At 50.3% G+C, this 22,095-nt stretch overlaps 1 protein-coding gene and 1 long non-coding RNA gene across 2 annotated transcripts in view; one reads left to right on the top strand and one right to left on the bottom strand.

The window, feature by feature from the left end:
* The window catches only part of ACTN4 (actinin alpha 4), a 69,712-nt gene that overhangs the window by 17,839 nt on the left and 29,778 nt on the right, over positions 1–22,095 (top strand). The window lies entirely within an intron of this gene.
* On the bottom strand, positions 7,121–20,908 carry LOC122234300. Its single transcript, XR_006212064.1, has 3 exons — positions 20,121–20,908; positions 7,786–8,212; positions 7,121–7,385 (listed from the first exon to the last, which is right to left on the bottom strand). It is a non-coding gene; the product is annotated as an uncharacterized LOC122234300 (long non-coding RNA).

Here is a 22,095-nt window from a genome sequence, read left to right as displayed (position 1 = left end):
GAAGCAAGAGTTGAGGGAAGGAGGGAGAGGCAATTGCTGCCCAGCCAAAAATCTCAAGGCTCGGTCTTCAATGTATGGAAACTTTAGTGCTTTTCTGATCTTTAGTGGAAATAGCTGTTCACTCTTAGCACCAGTTGGAAAGTGTTGGCAGCCAAAGGGGGGGTCATTCCTCTTGGGCCCCACGGAGCCAGTATATCCTGTGTGTCTAACATTTTCCTGACCATACCTTTGCCCCATCTCAGCCTCCCAGCCCCACTATTTGGAAAGAATGGCTCCTAGGTCTCCCAAGGAAATTAGTGTTTGTACTCTAGGGAGTTGGGGACCACGTAACACCCTCCACTCCCACCTGGGATTTCAGGTTGTCTCTGGGTCTTTGGGAGCACAGCATGGTGGGGTGGAGGCCACAGGAAGCTGGAAGTTGCGGGGAGGGGGTGCGCTTTGTCCTGGCCTGTAGCTTGTCATTCTGGGTGGGTGGTCCTGTCATTTGAGCCATTGTGAGAGGAATGGATGTGAGTGCTCCTGGTTTTCCTCTGGAGCTGAGAGACTGCTGTGCTGGATTATCATAGGGCAGGTGACAAAAACCAGTGAAGCAGCCTGGGTAGGGGTGGGGCAGCCACAACTCAACTCCGTCTGATTGTGGCCAGGTGGGAATGAAGGCCTGGGACTTCATTTCCCAAGAATTTGGAACATAGTTTTATGAGGCAATTAGTTCAACTTAAAAGAAAAAAACCTGCAAACCATACAAAATGGGGCCTTTTGGGCCCCAAGAGTTACCCATTTGTGACCTCTCACCTTGGACATTTGCATGCTCTTGATCCTGTCTGCCTTTCCTTCGAAAGTTCCTTCTTTCCTCTTGACTGGATTTCTGCTGCTTAATCCTCTTATTGGGAAGGCGAAAATCCATTTTCTTTTGCTCCTTGTTGACAGCTCTGATAAAACGTGGTTGAAATGAATGGCAGTGAAAACGAGTTGCCTTATCTGTGATTTTCCATCTTTGGACCCTTCCATCTCCTTCCCCTCCACCCCGCCCCCCTTACCATAGGTAATTAATTATTAGTAGGCTCCTCAAAATTCCTGTCACCGTGTGCTTGTTTTTAGGACCTGGCTCCATGTTTCTGTGAACAAAAATAACAGAAAGTGTTTTTTTGTTGTTTTTGCTTTAGAAGGCCCCATACAGCACTTGGATACAAAGGCGGCTGTTCTGCACACACAATGACCCGGTGAACAATGCCAACGTTCAAAATAAACAGCCAGTTCAAAGTTTGCACCTAAGCAGCAGATGTACAGAAATACTCAGGATGGATCATTTAAATTTGACTTCTGGAAGATACTGGCAATCTAGGTTTTGTGAAAGAGACCCAATTCTGAGATCTTTGTAGACAGGCCACAATGTGACACTAATTACTGATGAGGGTTGACGGATTTCTGAAAAATAGGATATACTAAGTGTGCAGTAAATTTGTCGACTTAGAAAATTTGACACTTACCCCTGAAAAATTCATATATTTTTTTTTTCTAAGCTCTAATTGAGGCCCTTGTCAATTGTACGAATGGTCCCACAGAAAAGGATCCTTGTTGAACTTTGCATTTGGACTCGTCTGTCTGGGAAAAGCCAGGAAACTCTCCATAAAGGCATGGCTCTCAACTTTAACTTTTTTGGGCTCTGTTGCCTCCGCACTGGCTTGAGTATTTCCTGGCTCAATTGTTTTCTCAAGCTGGCCTTGAGTCCTTAGATGTTATTTGTGTGCCTAGAAATAGCTGGAGGAAAAATGGTTGTAATGCTTCACATTTCACGTTGCTCACAGACTCTCCGCGGATGGAAACTCTCTCTGCAAGGGAAAGCGCTTCCCACCCAGAAAACCCGCTGGGTGCTGGAGCCTTCACTATATACCCCGGTGAGGAGGATGAGAAAGCTTCTAGCTGTCCACAGACTGTCAGGCCAAGGTTCCTTAGGATAGGACTCAAAGCAGTAGAAGTTCTCCTGTGTGGGCTTCGCTGCCACTCACATGGACCATACGGGGCAGGGGGGAGGGGGTGGGGGACAAGGTTGTGTATTTTTTGATCTATGTCCTTTTGGTGGATTTGGAATGAACGGAGGAGGAAGGGAGTGAATTTATGGAGAAGGGAGAGGTAGAGAAACACATCAATAAGGAGCAGAGGGTGAAGCCTTCTCACTAGTTTTAATTTATTTTACTTTTTATTTTTTCTTCTCACCAGTTTTAAGTAATTGATCCCAGCATGATTGATGGAGAAGATGGGGTGGTCCATCCACTAATTGTGTGTGTGTGTGTGTGTGTGTGTGTGTGTGTGTGTGTGTGTGTGTGTTTTAAGAGCTCTGCATTTTTTTTCTTAATGTTTATTTTTGAGAGAGAGAGAGAGGGAGAAGAGTGCACATGGGGGAGGGGCTGAGAGAGAGGGGGAGATAGAGAATCTGAAGCAGACCTGCACTGTCAGTTCAGAGCCCAACACAGGGCTTGAACTCATGAACTGTTGAGATCATGACCTGAGCCACCCACGTGCCCCCACCCATTCATTATTTACTGAGCATTTATCCGGTATGTGTCTGTCATAAACAGGTTACTGGGTAAAATCAAATATGCCTTTCTGTCCTCATGGAGCTTGTAGCCCAGTGGGGAAGATTGGCCCTTAAATAGCAACAACAGCAAAAATCCCAAATATTTAGGGTCTTCCAAGATGTGATCACTTTTATGAAGAAAAAGAGCAGAGCCCTTTAAGAGGGTACAGTGGGGCAATTTGCTGTAGTTTGAGTAAGAGCCATTAGGGGATGGTGACTGGTTAATGAGACCTGGAGGGTGAGCAGCAGCCAGTTGGGGAGAAGAATGTCACAGGCAGGAGTACCTGAGGAGCATGGGAAGAGAGGGAGAATGGGACCAGGGTGGCTGGGCCGAGTGCGGAGGGTAATGTGAGATGAGGTCGGAAAGGTGACGGTAGCCAGAATGTGCCTCCAGTCAGGATCTAGGGTTTTATTCTAAAAATTTTTTTTTATTTTACATTTATTTATTTTTGAGAAACAGAGTGAGACAAAGCGTGAGTGGGGGAGGGGCAGAGAGAGAAGGAGACACAGAATCTGAAGCAGGCTCCAGGCTCTGAACAAGCGGTCAGCACAGAGCCTGATGCGGGGCTCGAACCCACAAACTGTGAGATCATGACCTGAGCCGAAGTCAGACGCTCAACTGACTGAGCCACCCAGGCGCCCCAAGGGTTTTGTTCTAAATGCAGTTGAGAAAGCGTTGATTCTATAAATACTGATTTCGTGCCAGTCACTGTTTGGGGCTCTGAGTACATAGCTGTGAAGAAAACCAACAACACCAGCCCTTGCCTTCATGGGGCTCCCAGTCAAGTGGAACACCATGGAAGCATGTCTGTCTTTCTTTCTTTCTTTCTTTCTTTCTTTCTTTCTTTCTTTCTTTCTTTCTTTCTTTCCGTTTATATATTTATTTTTGGGAGAGAGCACACAAGTGCAAGCAGGGGAGGGGCAGAGAGAGAGGGAGGGAGGGAATTCCAAGCAGGCTCTGCACTGGCAGCTTAGAGCCTTGGTGGGGCTTAATCTCACGAACCCGTGAGATCCTGAGCTGAATTCAAGAGTCAGACACCTAATTGACTGAGCCTCCCAGATGCCCCGATTGTGTTTTTCAGTTGAAGTGTGGCTGATGCACAATGTTTCATTAGTTTCAGGCATATGGCAGTAGTGATTGACAACTCTGTATGTTTTGCTGTGCTCACCACAGGCATAGCTGCCACCGGCCACCATAGAACACTATCACAGGACCACTTACTATGTTCCCTATGCTGTACTTTTTATCCCCATGACTTACTCATTCCATAACTGGAAGCCTGTACCTCCCACTCCCCTTCAGCCATTTTGCTCATCCTCCTTTCTCCTCCCCTCTGGCAACCATCGGTTTGTCCTCTGTATTTGTGGGTCTGTTTCTGCAGTTTATTCATTTGTTGTTGTTGTTGTTGTTGTTGTTGTTGTTTTTTTAGATTCCACATAATAAGTGCGTATTTGTCTTGCTCAGTCTGACTTGACTTAGCATAAGTCATCCACGTTAGGTCCATCCACGTTATTGCAGATGACAAGATCCCATTTCTTTTTTATGACTGAGTAATATTCCTGTGTGTGTGTGTGTGTGTGTGTGTGTGTGTGTGTGTGTGTGTGTGAGAGAGAGAGAGAGAGAGTGAGAGAGAGAGAATACACCATATCTTTATTCATCCATCTCATCCATCTATCGATGAATACTTGCTTTGCTTCCATATGTTGGCAGTTGTAGATAACGCCACAGTAAACATAGGGTTTCAGCCTTGTGTTTTTATTTCCACCTTACAAATGAGGCAAAAGATTCAGAGAGGTTATGTGACTTGCCCAAGGGCACTCAGTAAACAGGAGAACCAAGAATCATACCGTACTCTTGTTTGTCTTTCTGGGTATTTCTCCCATGCCGGGGCTGAGTGGTTGGTTTGCGTCTCTCTGACTTCATGTCCCTGGTAGTAGGACTTAGAGCAGAGCTCATGGCAGTCCTCCACGGACGTCAGGCATGTATTGGCACCAGAGCACCTACGGTCTGGGTCCTGGAGAATGGGGTATGGCAAGAGGACAGAGTTGGTGATGCCCCTGCTTCCGTAGCTGAGAGTCATGCCAGTCCACGGGCATTTCACCTTCACTTCTGTGTCTTAGATTGGATACAAGCATTTGACTGAGCAGCACATCCAGGGGAGCCTGTCTAAACAGTGGTGTGGTGCTGGAGAGTTGACTCTCTGGCCAGACTAGGTGATGGCAGTAGGAGTTGTTCTCTGTGTTGCTGGTGGGAGGTGCCCAGCTACATTCCTTTGCAGACAAGCACAAACTAGATATTTTTGAGATTGAAGACCTAAAACCAGCCAAAGAATTAATTCTGGTCTGAAAAGCATATGGTGAGAGTACAGCTAACCTGGCTTGGTTGTTGCTTCCTCGACTTTGTCGCTTATTTAATAAGCCTAGAAATATGTCTCAAGAGGAAGGATTTTTGTGAACATCTTAAGCCATGTTCCTTATGGCTGACAGTAGAGGCCCCCGGCTAGCTAGGGCTCAGCTCCCATTTTGCCGTCGTGTGCACTGTGGCTCGTGAGGTGCTGGGCAGAGGTTTCAGCTGCCACCATGGGGTTTTCTGATGAAAGGTCAGCTAGGTGGACCCAACTCTTCATCACCCAGCTAGGAGGACTTGTAGTAGAGCAAGAGCAGGGCCTGGACACAGGGGCTCCTGCGGTGCACTGCCGGGCCAAGCGGAGGCCAAAGTTGGACCTGCCGTGTTCTCAGGCTCTCTCTGGCCTCGGAGGCTGTAGGCACGAACATAGGCCGTGAAGCCAGAGAGGCTCTAATGCTGACCCTGGCCCTGTGCTTACTGCCCGAGGCACCTTGGGCAAGGAAGCCTCGATTTCCTCACCTACAAAATGGGGCCAGTGATGTATCTTCCTAAGGCTTGTCAGGATCCAGCGAGGTGATGGTGTGGGGCTCGTCTGGCATGTTGTAGAGATCAGTACGTGATGGCCGTTTTAATTACTAGTCTGTCTACTAGGGTGGAGGTTGGGATGGAGTCTTTCTGAGGTTTCATCCTGTGGGATGTAGAGTCCCAATAAGAGTAGGGTGGGGTCAGGGACTATTTTTCAACTAGGAAACTGCAGCCAAAGATCTAAAGGAAGAGTGCTGTCTTAGGTGTAAATTTGAAGCCAGCTGCTCTTTGAAGATTGGCCTTGAGTTCTAGCAAGTTCAGCTGCTAGGTATGTCTGCATTAAGCATTGAAGGGGTCCTGGAAGTGAGTTTCCTAGAAAGAGGCAGCAATCTATTACTCATCCTGATTATGTCAGACGCAGGGCGGTGGATGGAGCCCCTGTGGCTTAGGGGCAGACTCTGTATTGCTGGCTGAGAAAGCCAAGCCGGGGGAGAACGTGCGCCTTGTACGGCAGTGGCCTGCGAGTGGGCTGCAGACCTCACTGAGAGAGGCCGGTGGGCCCCTCAGGGCCTCTGAGGGGGAAGCTAGTGAGGTATTCTGTGTCCCTGCTGAGCACCGCATGTGTCCTTCCCTCTGGGAAGCCCCCCCCACCCCCCCCTCCGGCAGGGCGTCTGTGGCCGGATGTGGAAGGTAAACAGGCAGCCAGCCCTTGTGCTCTACACTGCAGACAGGCCCAGAAAGGCCCCAAAGGCGCAAGCTGCAGCTTTTCATCTCAGGAAGCCCTGAGGTCCTCCTGGCTCTCCTGAAGCAGCCTCACTGTCCCTTTGCCAGGGCAGAACCAGGTGCTCCAGCGTCTGGGTGCCAGCGTGGCCAGGTGCTGATGATGCAGTTTGAGTAACAACCCCGGGCTCTCCTGTCCACTCTCTACTTGGGAGCCAGATAACATCCTGCTTGAAATCTCGATCGGTATCCCTTGCCCTTGGGACCAAATCTGGAAGTCCCCTCGGCCCTGTAGGACCTCCTCTCCCCTTCCCGTCCGACCACTATGCTCCAGGCACACCAGCTGCCTCTACTCCATGCTCTTTCCCACTTTCCTGCCTTCCCTCTCCACATCCCCAATAATCCCAGCTCTTGCTCATTCTTTTTTTTTTCATTGTTTTTTTTTAATGTTTATTTTGAGAGAAAGAGAGCACACACGTTCAGGGGAGGGGCAGAGAGAGAGAGAAAGAGAGAGAGAGAGAAAATCCCCAGCAGGCTCACCACTGTCAGTGTAGAGCCAGACACAGGGCCTGAACTCAGGAACCAAACCATGAGATCATGACCTGAGCCGATATCAAGTCGGGACGCTTAACCAACCGAGCACCCAGGCGCCCCTTTTTTTCATTCTTTAGATCTAAGTTTATACTCCTCTTTTTTGGGAAGTCGTACCTGACCCCTCCAGCCTAAGGTTCGGTCCCTCTCTTAGGGGCATGTCTGTTACCTCTACTTATCCTTCTAGGTTGAACCAACCTTTGCTCTCTCTGCTCACCGTGAGACTGTGAGGGCCTTGAGAACAGAGGCTGGATCTGTTTTGTCCACTGCTGTATCATGGGACAGGGTCTGCCAGATACAGGTGCTCAGTAAATAAATATCTATTGAATGAACAGACAGATAGCCAGCCCATCAGCCACCTCTCCACCCATCACTTGTTTTAATGTCTCTTGTGGGACAGTGCCTCTGCTTGGTGTTAGGGGTAGAGATTGATTGCCCACAAGCCATCCTCTGAGAAGGAGGGTACTGTCACTCCCCAAGACCAGGCCGTCTCTGCAGGCCAGTTGAATCCCATCTAAAAGCTGGCCCTGTTGTAAGCTGTGTGCTCTGGAAGGTCCTAAGAAGTCCTCCCCTGGGTCACTTCCAGCCACAGTAGCCAGCTGTCCTCACGGAGTTGAGCATCAATGCCTGTAGTGATGAAGCACAAATAGGATGCTTTTTGAGTGGGGAAAGGGGGGAAATCATCGTTAGAACAGAATCCTATTCTGTGCAAATATTTAACAAGCTAGATGTCCACACATTGTGTGCCAGGCACGGGTCTAGGCAGCAGGGACACAACGGTGATCGTGACAAGAAGAAGGCCCCTGCTCTCAAAATGGTACGGGTGGCTAAATGCAGGGAGACCTGTCTTTTTTTCTTTTTTTAAACTTTTTCTTTTTAGACAGAAATTGCTACCTGTAAGTCAAATTAACTTATATAGTAAGAGACAGTGAAGTGTTTTGTTTCTAGGGATAGCTAAAAACATCAAAACATAGCCCTGTGGTTTAGCAGACTAGCGACCTTCCTGAAACCCAGCTCACTATTGTACCGTGTTCTGAGGTAGCCCACTTGTGTCCGTGTCCTGAGCTGAGCCTGGAGACAGATGTGCAATACCAGGAAAGGAAGCGCGGTCTGGGCTATGTTTGGTGGTCATCGTTATTTCTGGAGCATTGGCAGAGAAGTCCGTACCGCGGAAAATCTAGAGAAAGATAGGCTACACGATGTGGTTGAGCAGAATTCGATAGCTGCCCGTGACTCTCCAGGCCATGGGACCCAGAACGACAGGCCACCCTGTGTCTGCTGTCAGGCTTGGCCTTGAGCTTTGTCTGCCTCGTCCCTCCACACCTCGTCACTGTTGGTGAGAGCCATCCTGGGGAATCGGCCACTCTGTGTTCCCGAGTCTGCGCCCCTGGGACCTTCTCTCTGTTCCGGACACAAAACCTGAGACTGTTTTTCCTTTTAAATGCAACTTTGTTCTGCAGGAGAGGAGAAAGGCAAGAAAGAGATTGCTTGTTCATTTGACGATAGTGAGGTGTGGTCTGATACCCCTTTGAAAAGGGCCTCTTTGCCCCAGCGGCCTTTACTGGGTAATGAGAGGAGGGGCGCCCAGGGAACTCAGTGGGAAACTGAAGCCGGAGGGGAGGGCGAGTTCAGCTTCTACCTTGGAGCAGTGGAGTCTGCGTCTTTGTAGGAAAACAGAATGGTGCCGGATGGCCCACAAGGGAGGTTCTGTCCTGGGAAAAAGAAATGTCCTTGGATGTTGGCCTTGGGGCATCTAAAAAATCTGTAAGCCTTTGCTCCTCACTTCCCGTATACTTCTCAGCCCGCACAGCTCCTGGAGTCTGCTCTCCGCCATCTCTAGAGACTGGCTGGCTTCCACCCCCGAGGGGTATGTGCGGCACTGCCTGGTCAGGACGGGTTTGTGCCTTCCCATGTGCCAGGCATTGTGCTAGGCGCTGGGGATTCAGGTGGTGGCGCCTGCCCTCCGTTCTCAATCTCTGTGCAGTGCGTGATCTTGTCAAAACCCTCACACGCGCCCACATGAACACGTGTAGAAGTAGGGAGAATCGTAGGTACCCATCACCCAGCACAGCAGCAGTTGTCAACATTTTGCCAAACTTGTTTTCATCATCTCCCAGCACATTCCCCACTTCAGATTATTTTAAAGGCCACTCCAGACATCACTCATAAATGCTCCAGTGTGTTGGTCTGATATGGGTATATGTGTTTTATATAACCACGCCCTGTTACACTTGATGCTTCTGACCATGTCTTAAGGCAAAACCCAGAAACTCCTCCCCTTTGCCTATCTTGACATCACCTTCTTTCTACTTTTCCGACTCTTCCTTCCCTCCCCTATCTCTGGCTCCTTTCCCTTTCCCTGCTTCTTAAATGTGGGCATTTCACAGTGTCCTTTTTCCCCCGGAGGATTTTATCCACCCTCCTCCCTGGCGTCTGGTCTCACCTCTCAGTGCATGACTCCCGTGTCTCTAGTCCCGACACACCTAGTCTCCCATGCAATTATTTGCTCACACATCACTGTCCCCTGTTGGACTCTGATGTCCTTTGTGGGAGAACCTGGTCTATCTCCTCCCTGAACGCCCCGCACCAGCACCGCGCCCAACCACGGGAGAAGCTCAGGAGATGTTTGAATGGGTGACCGAGTGAGTGAATGCCTGTGGCATATCCCAAACCAAACTTGTTCTCCAGAGCCTGCCTCGGGTCTTTCGTACCTGGCTTTGACATTGCCCCATCCGTAGGTCATCCAGGTCAGAAGCCTGGGAATCATCTTTTGACTTCTCACACTGTAGCAGCAGCCAGGTTTTACTGATTTCTTTCTCTGAATCCTAAGCTTCCTCCTTTCCTTTGCCACCGCTGCTGTCCTGACTCAAGACCACACACTTAAAAGTGCAGATTGTAGTCAGGCTTGGCATGACTTGCCATGCCACCATTCGCTGTCTTGAGCTGTGTGACTTCGGGGAAGTGCCTTAACTGCTCTGTGAGGATAGTGCCTGCCTCCATGGGCTGTGGTCGGACCTCAGTGAGTTAACACTGGTGTGCCCTTTGCTCCACGCCTGTTATCCAGGAAGTGCTCTGACATCCGCTCCCAGCATCATCCCTGTGGTACCGTCCTTGCCCAGGCCTCCTGCCGCGGCCTCCCAGCTGGCCTCACTCCAGGCCCCTGGTTCATCTTGTTAGTGCCGTGAACATTATCTTTCTGAGACTCAGATCTAATCGGGTCACTGAGAAGCCTGCCCCCACTGGCCAGAGAGCAACTTCTGAGTTCTTCAGCCTCTGTCTACCTTCTGACCCCAACTGACACCATCCCCTGCCACTTCTGAGGGGTCCCCAAACATCTGCATGTTTGTGTTTTTCGCTCTCGATGTTCCCACTACGTGGACCGACCTTCTTCCCAGGTCATCACCCTATCAGAATAGTGCTCCTCTTTCACAGCCCAGATCAGGTGTCACCTGCCCTCCGCTGTCCTCGGACCATACCGCCCGCCCTGCAGTGACTGGCTTTCCAGTGGCCCTCTCCAGCAGGACTGTGCACACCTCCAGGGTGGAACTGTCAGGTTCTGCAGGTCTCCCCAGACCCTTGGCTGTGATTCTCTTTACCTGAATCTCTGCTCCCCCAGGAAGTGGGAAAGCTACCTGAAGGCCAGTGTCACCTTAGTAGATGTTTAGTAAAAATAAACAGTATTTTCCATGGTCTCCGCCTGTAGCTCTTTCTTTTTTGTTTTCTTGTCCCAGAGGAGAGGGTGCTATGGAAGTTAGAACTCATGGCAAGGATTTGCTCCCACCGGAGAGAATGGCCGCCTACCTTGGCAACCCTGCTGTGAATTCGGGCTGCCTTTCTGTGGTTCTCCCCATCAGGTTCCATCTGTGGGCACCAGGCCAGACCCTGGGCGAACTTTGGGATACAGGCCTTCTTATCTTCCCTTTGTTTGTCGCTCCACCTTCCAGAAGGGAGCAGGCCTCCACCGTCAGGAATGGCAGCACATGTGGTGTGTGCCTTCCTCCAGCCGCCTGCCACCCACGGAGCAGAGAGGATCAAAGGCTTTAGCAGGGGAGGGGTGGGAAGGGCTTTCACGCCAGCGGTGCCAGAACTCCTCTTTCCCCTTCCGGAGCCCCACGGACAGAGCCGGGTCTTCCACTTGATCCGGTGGGATGTAGGGACTACCGTGGAAGGGCCGCAACCATTTGGAATAGATTTTGCACGGAGGATTTAAGATTTAAGGCAATGACATTTTTCAGCAGCACAACTGTTTTTCAAGTTGAATCTCACATGTCTCTGCCATATTATAAAATAGATAAAAGGAGCTGCTGAGGTTAAATTTGAGGAGGGGGCACCTGCCCTCACCCCCGGCACCCCTGAAGGCAGAGCTCTTTGGGGGATGCTGTTTGAAAATCGCCTCTTGGTATGACTTTCAATTCTCCACTCTTGTTGGCCATGGAGTGTCCCTTTGTGAAGCCCATCGTGGTTCGCCCTCAGGCCTCTGTGTTTCTAAAGAAGGTAGCCAAGGGTGGTGCGCGGGTGATGGTCACCTCGTAGCCCTGGCTTCCTGGTCGTGTAGAGAGCAAGGTTTTGACAGAGGGCAGCACATGATAGTGGTTCTGCCTTCGGGGTCCTCTCCATCTTCACTGCTGTAACCCTGCCATCCACACGGCCACCAGGGGGGTCTTCCTGCACCATAAGTTGGGTCATGCCGCTCCCCCTGTGAGATCCTCCAGAGACTTCCTGTTGGTCTTAGAATGAGACCAGACCTCCCCACCCCGCCTCCGCCCCCATGGCCTGTAAGACACCCTGTGAACCAGCCCCTTCTGCTTGTCTTCCCTCTGTTCCAGCTATGCTCCTACTCAGTCAGTTGGCTCTTGTTTGTTTGGGCTCATTAGTCACCTCCACAGAGAGGTCTTCCTTGATTGGCTGAACTTGATTTTCGCCTCAGCTGCCCCCTCCTCCAGTTGCTCTTGCCACAATGCCCTGTTTAATTGCACCACCACAGTCCAATATCTTCTTTTCTGTTTCTTACCTCCTCCACTAGAGCAGAAACTTCGTGAGGGCTGGGAAGTTTGTCCATTTTAATCTCAGTGCTCAGAATAGTAGGTGGCATGTGTAGACACCCGATACATTTTTTTTTTTTTGAGAGAGAGAACATGCAAGAGAGAGTGGGGGGGGAAGGGCAGAGAGAGGGGGACAGGGATCTGACATGGGCTCGAACTCATGAACCTTGAGATCACGACCTGAGCTGAAGTCAGACACTTAACCAACTGAGCCTCCCAGGTGCCCCAACACCGAATACATTTTAAGATTAGAATAAATGCTTGAGAGTTTGGGAAGGGCTCAGAGAAGTGTCTCCTCCTTCTGTGGGGCCGGGGGCTGCCTGGGAAGGGTGTTTGATGCCAGCATTTTGGACCCAAGCTGGGATGACTCTAGAATCCTGGGAGGCCCAGCTACCTTCTTTGGTTCTCACACAGTGTCAAGGCACTGAGACCTGACCATCTTGTTCCCTGCTGGGCGGAAAGCCTGTGCCTGGCAGCGCAGCTCCCGTCTCTCCTTTTTGGACTCCCCTGGGAGAAAGCAGGTGGTTGGGGCTCTCTGAACCCATAGAGGACTGGCTGTTCTGCTCCAGCCTGAAATTGATTTCCTCCAGGCCCTGCCTTGAACCAGGCCCTGTGAACAGAGGGAGGGGTCTAACCCAGGCCTCTCCTGCCACGTGTGAGGAGAGTGATAGAGCCACTTGGCCTGGGAGCCACCAACCTCCCCCCACTTCTCTAAAAGGCACACAATGGCAGTTGGGCTGCACCTTTGTTTTATGAGTCACCAGTGATAGCCTGTCATAAATTGTTATTTCCTATACTTTCAGAGCTTTATCAGGCCTCTCCTTTGCAATCCGGGATTTGATGCAGGGTCAGTTAACACATTGTGTCGAAATCTGTCATTGTGCCCATATAAGGCAAACTCCTCGGGTTACTTTTTACCTTGGCAGAATCACAGGAATGTCAAGGTAACCAGGCCACCTCAGCATAGCTCTGATTCTCGTTGGGTCACCTGACTAGCCCTCCCTCTCCCATGACTCACCCTGCGGCCCAGCGCTGGGCCTCTGGTGCTGGCGGAGGATGGCATTGGCCGAGGGCCTCCGGGACTGCATTTGGTTTTGTGTCTTCGTTAGAGTGGATCGGATGAGAGAAAATATGTGAGGTATCTCACGTGGGGCCCGACACGGCAACAACCAGAAACAGAAAGCAGGCTCAGCCAGACTTGAGGTTGGTTAGGAGACGTGTGGATCCTGACCCTGACGCCTCCCAGCTGTGTGACTGTGGCAGATTGCTTCAGCTTTTAGCCTTATCTGTGAGATGTTGAGCACTGAGAACAAATTCTGGTAAGCAGTAAGTGTTCAATAAATGTGAGTCACTTGTACAGTTAGATTAGGGTGGGCCTTATACCCGACCCAGTCATAAAAACACCTCTTGCTGTCTTCGTCGATGGTTCGGCTCCTGAGCAGCACTGATGGGGCAGGTGGAGCTGGTAGGCTGAGTCCTCCCTGGAAAGCCGAACCCACATCTTCACAGTGGTGCTCCATTACCTCCCCTCTTCCCAACGCACACGTGCACACAAAGGCACTCCTGTTGTGATGGGGCCGGGAGTCAGATCTGCCCCTGAGAGTGGCAGGGACCTCCCTGTCCTCTGACATCACACTGCTCCTGGAGACAGTCGCCCCTTACTGCGGTTTGGCGGGGCCTCAGTGCCAGCCCCAGGAAGGCCTGTAGGTGGGGCGAGCCAGAGTGAGAGTCTAGCCCTGTCACTGTGCCAGGGTAAACGGTTTCGCCATTTTTAATGGAGCAATTATGAGTCAGAGGTTTCAGTCTCTCTTTACTGGTTCCTCCCAGTCCTGTAATTACCCTTTGGCTATAGAACCTTCTTTTCGTTTTTCTTTTTTTTGAAAAAAAATCCTCCTGAGACATTGGTTGATATTGTCTGTCTTGTATATTCAGGGGGACTAAGATGGAGTGAATATGGTAAAGGAAAAAAGAGGCCCCCCAAATCGAGAATGATTTCTTAACCCACAGAAATTGTGCCCCCCATCCCCCACCGTCACAGGGCCAGGAAGTAGAGCTAGAGCCTGCTCACATGAGGCTAAGGTCTAGAGTGGATAACTCTGAACACCACCAATTACCTCTTGGCAAACTCCAAAATCTAAGCCAGGAATTTCTGGTCTGAGGCACCTCCCAGATTGACGATGGATTCATTCACTCTCTCAGCCAGTACTCACTGAGCCCATGTTCAGTGCCAGCCCCAAAGAGGAGTTGCACTGAGCCTCAGGAGAGGGTGGGCAGGCTGACGAGTACCCAGCACCTCCATGGGCCGCCTGCCAGGGCTGGTCCACTCAGAGATGAGAGGAATTGATCACGCAGATAAATGCCCTATATTCTCGCGGCCTGCTTCTCAAAGGGATCATCTTACTCCCAGGCCTGAGAGCGGGAAGCCAGTGGGTCAGAGCGCCCATGAAACAAGTGCATGTCCGTGAGCGCCGCCCCAAGCTCCGGTTTCCCCCACTGTGTCAAGAGCACAGATTTTCGGACCAATCCAGTTCTGCCCTAGCCATGTCACTCACTCCAGACACCCCTCCCTGCCTTCACTGGAGGAGGTTTCGGACCTGATCGGTGGACCATTAAGTCAGAATGTTCCAAGAACATTCCAAGAAAAAGGAAAAAGGATCACCAGGGAGTTTCGTGGTCAAAAGCGAAACCTGCACCACTGTTAGAAATCACTTGTAGGCCCAGCATGATTGCCCTTCCGCTACCAAGGCCCAGTTTGTGGATCATGTAAGTTCTAGCAGGAAGCAGGCTGTCTTGCTAGAAGGTGAACAGAGGGAGAAATGGTGGTGTTTGCCCATATGCCCCTGCCTGCACACTCTTCTCACTTCTCAGTTCTGTTGGGGAGTCACTGGGGTGGGCCTCGGCTCAGGACAGAAGCACTTGCCTGAATGACACTTGCGTCCCCTCAGTGCCCCCTCTGACCTTTTCTCCCCACGTGCCAAATGCCTGTTATCTAGATAAGCAAGTTCATAGGTGGATTTGTCCATGATAAAACGTTGATTCTAAAGACTGGTTTTCTTAGGCACCTGTTCGGATTCCAAGACACACAGTCTCGGGGCCAGAATTGGCTCACTTGGCTATCTTTTTGAAGGATCAAAGTTTAAACCAGACGATCTTTAATCTCCCTTCCTACCCCGAAACCTGAGCTCAACTGTAAGCCATTGAAAGTAAATGGGGTTTTTGTAGCTCAGACTCCCTGTTCTCCAGGTGAAGAGCCCCTGTGCCTGATCGTTTCACAGCAAAATGCCACATTGGGCCAGAGGAGGTGGAGGGCATGTCCCCAGTCTGCTGCTGCCCTAATTTAAAAACTGTCTTTTGGGAGGTGGAAGTTTTCTTTCTCTTTTAAAGGTAGCTATTTCAGGTAGGCCTCACCCATCTCTTCTTCCTGTTAAAAAGCTTTCTTTTGAGAGCTGAGTGCCGCCTTCCACCTCCACCCCGTGGCCCCCACCTGCCTTTAGTTCAGACCCTTATCTCCCTGTGTACTCTCTGTGGGGAGGGCAGGCTCTTCCCCTGTGGGGAGGACCCAGTTCTTTGCAGTGTAATCTGAGTAGCTTTGGGTTCGTTGGTTGGTTGGTGGGATAGCTCCTGAAAAGGTCTGTTTGAGAATAGGGCACCTCCCTACCCTGGGCTGCCTACCCCCTGCTTCTCTGAGATTTCTTTTAGCTCCAAGGTCCAGTTCAGTCTAACAAATCCAAGGGCTGCGTAGTTCTAACTGGGCCTCGTATTCCTTCCTCACTTAGAGAATGCGAGAGTTTAATAAATTAGAGTGGTGGTTCTCAACCCTGGCAACGTTTTAGGCTCACTTGGTAAGCTTCCTGAATTCTGTTGCTCAAGACCCACCTCCAGGTCCTTCGTTAGGCCTGGGGTGAAGTTTTGGCATTATTATGAAACTCTGAGGTCCATATATTTATTGTCAATTGATTTCCAGCAAGAGTAAAAGACATATTCAATGGGGAAAGAGTAGTCTTTTCAATAAATAGTGCCAAGACAACTGGATATCCACACGCAAATAATGGAGTTGGACGCCTGCCTCACACCATATACAAAATAACTCCAACTGGATCAAATATCTAAATATAAGAACTAAAACCATAAAACTTAGAAGAAAACGTAAGCATAAATCTTTGTGACCGTGGGGGCACTTGGGTGGCTCAATCGGTTAAGTGTCCAACTCTTGATTTTGGCTCAGGTCATGATCTTACAGTTGTGAGATTGAGTCCTGCATCAGGCTCCGTGCTGAGTATAGAGCCCGCTTAAGATTCTCTCCCTCTGTCCTTCCCCTGCTTGCACATACATGCGTGTGCTCTATCAAAAATAATAATAATAATAATAATAATTTTAAAAAATCTGTGTGATCTTGGATTAGGCAATGTTTATTAGATAGGACACCAAAAACACAAGCAACCAAAGAAAAATAGTTATATTAGACTTAGTGAAAATTAAAAACTTTTGCTTCAAAGGACACTCAGAAAGTAAAAGTAAAAAGATAATCTTCAGGATGGGAGAGAATATTTACAAATCATATATCTGATAAGAGTCTAGTGTCCAGAATATATAAAGAATGCCTGCAACATATCAATGAAAAGACAACCAGTTAAAAAATGGACTAGAAGACACATTTTCCAAAGAGGTTAATCAGATGCTCAACATCATTAATTATTAGGGAAATGCAAATGAGACACCACCTCACACCCACTGGGAAGACTATAATCAAAAAGTCAGATAATAACAAGTGTTGGCAAGGATGTGGAGAAATTGGAATGCTCATATGTTGCTGATGGGAATGTAAAATGATGAAGCCTCTTTGGAAAACAGCTTGGTAGTTCCTCAAACGATTGAACGTAGAGTTGCCATATGATCCAGCAGTTAGACACCTAGGTATATACCCAGGGGAATTGGAAACACGTTGGCGCAAAAGCTTACACATGAATGTTCGTAGCAGCATTATTCATAATAGCATAAGTAGGAATGACCCAAGTGTCCATCAACTTGAGAATGAATGGATAAACAAAATATGAGACATCCATAAAATAGAGTGTTACTCAGACAAGAAGTGATGAAACACTCACTGATACAGGCTACAACGTGGGTTAACCTGGAAAGCACAATGAAAGAAGCCAGACACAAAGGTTACATACTGTATAATTCCATTTATATGAAATGTTCATAAAAGGCAAATGCATAGAGACAGAAAGTAGATTAGCAGTTGCCAGGAGCTAGCGGGGAAGGGGAAATAGGGAGTGCTCGCAGTTTTGGGGTGATAAAAATGGTCTGGGATTAGATAGTGGTGATAGATAATTGTACAGCCTCATGAATAAATTAAAGCTCACTGATTTTTATACTTTAAAAGGGTGGGTTTTATGGTATGTGAATTACAACTCAGTTTTAAAAAATTGGCTCTCCAAACTGTGCACTTGATTAAAAAGAATACATGCATACCTATGATACAGCAACTCTGCTTCCATATTGCGTTAGTTATCTACTGCTGGGTAGCAAATTGCCTCAAAGCCTGGTGGCTGAAAACAATATTCATTGTCTTAAAAACTGAGAGAGAGAGAAAATAACAAAAACCAGAAGAGCTCACAGGTAATTCTAAGGTACAGCCAGGGTCGAGGACCTCTGGACTTCAAGGATCTCGGGAAGTGTGAAAAACCAGGTCTGATCATTATATTCCTTTGGTTTGGTAGTCGCGTGGCCAGGCTAAGGGAAGGGAGGTTTGGGGGAAGACCACTTTGTGTCAGCCGCCGGAGTGTAGCCAGCAATACTGGGGGTGTGTGGCTTCGCCCCTTTGGAACAGGAACTACACAGTAACGAATGGAACATCTACTGATCACTTACTCTCTGCAGGCTGTGCGTATTGCCCTATTGAATGCTCACACCGTGCCTATTACCTTCAATTTACAAAGGAGGAAACTGAAGCTGAGGGAGATGACCTCTGTTTTCTAAGGCCTCGCACAGTAAGTGGCGTGGCGAGGCGAGGATTTGAACCCATGTTTGAGATTCGAGAGCCCTTGCTCTGGAGCACTGTGCCACTCTGTCCTCTCCTCAGCCTGCCTCGTAGCCTGCCCACTGCTACCCACCGCCTAGGTCCCGCCCTTGAGCCAGGGTCTCTGCAAGTCCAGTGGCCTTGATGCCTGAGTGAATGAGGCTCCTGAGGGCTCGCTCCTGTCCTTCTGTTGGAGTGGCAAGCCGCGAGCAGCATCTTCCGTGGCTTGCGTGTGGAATATCTGTAGCCCCAGGATTTATTTTTGTGAACTTTTGAAAGCAAGCAGTTTTAGCCCTAAATCTTGGGACTCTCACCAGCACAAAATGGGATTAGAAACCATGAAGTCATAAATGACTAGACGTGAGAGGCCCCAAACACATTCCATTCATTGTAGGATTTACTAAGGACCAACTGTGCAAGGCAGTGGGGTCCTGCGGCAAACAGGACTCGGCTCTCATAGAGATTCTGGTAGGCTTGGGAGGAAGACTGGTTCTGGACAAAGGACATAATTTCTGAGAGTAATAAGTACAATGAATATGACCTACCGGAGTAAAGTGATTGCATGGTGCAGATGTCAAGGGCAAGGAAGACCTGGGGTGATGTCATCTGAGGGAAGTCCTGAGTGATGAGAAATAACCGGCCCTGTAAAGACCTACAGGAAAGTTTTCGACGAGCGCTTATCGCGAGGTAGGAACTACACGCAAGTCAGTCCGTTGGAGCGACAGCGTGCTCGCTTTCTGGTGCTTTACAGGGTGACTGGCCGAGGCAGGAACGTTGGCTGCCGGGGAGGGGGTGTGGGGGAAAGCTGGTTTCTGGATGGACACGCAGGACCTTTGGAATGCTCACTACTCCACTCTGCGGTATTTATACCTCTCCTCCGACTGGGAAGTCAGAGCTTTTTTGTGTATGCTGAGAAAAGTCCGAATAAGGCAGCGTCGGGCCAGGACATAAGCAACATTCCATATTTCCCTGTAATTGCTTTCGAATTAGGTGATGTCGTCATGGGGCAGGCACACACAGCATGCCTGCTCTGCCCCTGGCTGGCTATGGATTGAGTCCTGGGCGGGCAGCTCACTGTGTCCCCCGTGCTGCGAAACCACCAGCCTCAGTTTCCCGTGCTGGCGGGGCTGCATCCATCTACGTTGTGGCCACGTTATCATGACCAGTCCGATATCTGTTCTCAGCCTGCTCCCTGGTTTCTGTCCCCTTCAGATCTGGTAAAGGCAGTGGGTCTTCAAAAATAGTACTCACACATACGATCTCAGAACCGTCCAGAGGCTCACAGAGCCCCTCGCTCCCTGGACGGTCCGTGTGGATGCTGCCAGGGTGATCGCCTTTTTGCCTGAGCCACTGGCAACCCAGATTCCCTTCGGCTGAGCTGTCGGGCCCTGAAAGGGCCTTTATGGTGGGAGCAGTTTCTGCTTTCAGGAACTGAAAAGATGCCCCGCTGGGGCTAGGCCTTGTCTGAAGCCTGGCAGTGGCCAGGCAGATGGGCGATAAGAAGGCTGGATGCCTCCTAGGAATAAATAGCCGTCCCTCCCTTGTGTCCAAGCCCCAGACACCCTTCCTGAGGACCCGTGGAAGCAGGAACCATGGGCAGCATCAGAGGCCACAGCAGGCAAGGTGGGAGTTCAGGAAGTGGGACGGCGCCCTCCCCCTCAAGGCAGCTGATGCCCCAGCGGAGCGGCAAACCCGACACGGTATTGCAGAGACGGGGTCTGAAAACTCCCGGCACCGTAGGGAGCCCTGTCTTGCCTCCGTGTACCCTGGGGGAGTTTGCCGTGACCAATTGCAGTCAGTCCTGGGCCTCGTGGGTCAGGCTGTCGGCCCGGGCTGTCCCGCGAAGGGGGTGGGCAGCGTACACGGTGGAAGGCGGGGGGTGTGGTGTGAGGCAGCAAAGAGTTTTTCCTAAAATCGTGTGAAGCGTGGAGTCAATGGAATCCACATGTGAGCATCTGCCGCGTGAGTAGAAATAGTGCAGCCTTCGACCCTGGTCCAGGAGCCCTCTTTGCCGGGGCCGATCCTTGAAGCCAGCATGCTCGCCCCCCCGCCAAGGGACTGGGCTGAGCCTGCTTCCAGACCCAGACTGACTTTGCAAGAGACTCCCTTTATTCTGGGTTCAGTGGAATCCCAGCTCCCAACAGACACGTCCCTCCACACCACCCCCTTCAGTACTATGACCGTGTTTTGTAACAGGGACCGTGTTTTGTAATAGGAAGTCGTTGAGAAGAAGAGGGAAGGAAAGTTTTTTCAGCTGGGCGGCCTCATCCCACCAGGACCCTTTCCTCTCGCACTTACCATCACTGTCCCCACTGGAATGCCACTTGGTTGCTCTGTCTTAAGATGTTTGCTTCGGATTCAGTACTGCCCCAGAGTAGACAGGGTTTACCTCTTTGGGTTGGAGGAAGGAGTCATTGATGAATGGCTCATTAAAGCCCCCTGCTGCCACATTCCCGGCTGCTTAGGTCACCTCCAGAACAATATCCATCATTCATTCACCCAGCCGCCCCACATCCTGGCCACTGGGAGGGGTCCTTGTGACACAGGAAGGACTTTATGACCAGTGATGGCCTCCTCTCCCTCCCCCCACATACAGAGTGACAAAGCAGAAACCGCCCAGGGGCCCCTCTGAAGCTTGCCGTCCCCGGTGCACCACCGCACTGGGAGTGGTGACTGGGTCCCAAAGGAGCCAACAAGCTCCTCTTTCTCTTCTGCCGGCCCTCCCTCTCCCCCACTCACACCCTGTGCTATTTTAGCAACCAGAGAAGAATCTTGAACAGGCTGCCAGTGTGCAGAGGCAAGTTCTAAAGCCTCTTCTCTGTGGTTTTTTTTTTCACGTGTGTTCTCAAAGACAGACAAGTCCACATCCTTCCTTCCTCCCCAGATAGGCCAAGGGCTGGGCGCAGGCTCCCTTCTCACAATGGCAAGGACAGGCTGGGAGCAACAGGGCCACCACTGGCTTTGTTTTTGCTGCCTCACAGTGGGTCCAGGCCACCCTTGAAGAAGTAGGGGAGCTTTTGGAGGCATAGCTCTGCCTGCCCGCCTCACTCTGTGAGCTCCCCTCCAGCTTGGGGGCTGAGGTGGGGCTGGGGCCATCCTAACTCTGCTCTGCTGGCTCTGCTTTGCCAAGCGTACTTAGCGTCCCACTCAGGCCTTGTGGATGAGCAGCCGCCCCTTGTTAGAAACTGTTGACGAGCTCTGTGACCTTGGGCAAGTCACTTACCCCTCCTCCCCTCAGTTTCCTCATCTGTAAAATGGAGATGATAATTTACACGACCATGAGGTTGGAGGTTTTAAAGAGTCCCTATGTAGAAATGGTAGGAAGCAGTAATTAGCGATGGTTGCATAATTACCTTTAGCATGCCCCCCCCCCAATGTAAATTCTGCATCTGTTTCGCTTCTTCCCATGCCCAGTGTCTAGTAGGGGTTCCAAGTTGGAAATCAACCAAGTAAATTCATTGAGCACCTGAGGACAGGGCCACTGTTCCGAGTCCGTGCTTACCATGAAAATGGCCTTAACAATAAAGCCTAGCTGAGCTCGATGCTCTTTGTCTTTTCCTCCTCCCACAGGGTGCCAGTAGCTCTGGACAACCCCCCCCCCCCCAATAAAATAGAAACGCTGAGCTTGTCTTTCTCAGTCACGACAGTTAGTATCTCCAGCATGGCTCCTCTGTCTTCCTCCCACTGCCGAGTTTCTCTTGGAGGCTTTTTACTCTCTTTTTTTCCTGGTCCTCACGCATTGACCCTTGCCCCCTTCAGCTCTGTCCTCAGCCAGCAGCAGCCAATGTGACCTTTGGAAGGCCCCGTGAGGTAGGCCCCACCAGCCTCATGGCACAGCGGCTCTACCTTGTTCCCTCTTTTTCTCTCTCCAGCCTCCTGGAGGGCCTTTGCACATGCTGTTCTTGTTATCTGCACAGTCTCCCTTATTTTTTGTCTTCACTCATTCTCAGTCCTATCAGAGTGGGAGAATTACCTCGGAAACTACCCCGTGTCTGCCCCTACCTAGATCAGGAGCTTGCATGCTGAATGCTCTTTAGCTCCCTTTCTGGGGGCAGCGGGGAAGAGGGCAAATGCATGACACCTTGGAGTGGGGCCTCTGGGGCTCAGAGGACCTGGCTTTAGGTCCGGCTCCGTAACTGCAGGTGCGTGACTCCCTGTGGTCAAGTCACAACACCTGTCCGACCCTCGGTTTCCTCATCTGTAAAATGAGCCCGTAGTGGCTCCTACCCCACAAGGTAGTTATGCAGCTGGGAGAAATTAATACGTGACAAAG

Source organism: Panthera tigris, chromosome E2 (genome assembly GCF_018350195.1).
Source record: "Panthera tigris isolate Pti1 chromosome E2, P.tigris_Pti1_mat1.1, whole genome shotgun sequence".
Lineage (NCBI taxonomy): Eukaryota > Metazoa > Chordata > Mammalia > Carnivora > Felidae > Panthera > Panthera tigris.
The sequence above is the reverse complement of the archived record's forward strand: the minus strand, read 5'-3'. Positions and strand labels throughout refer to the sequence as shown.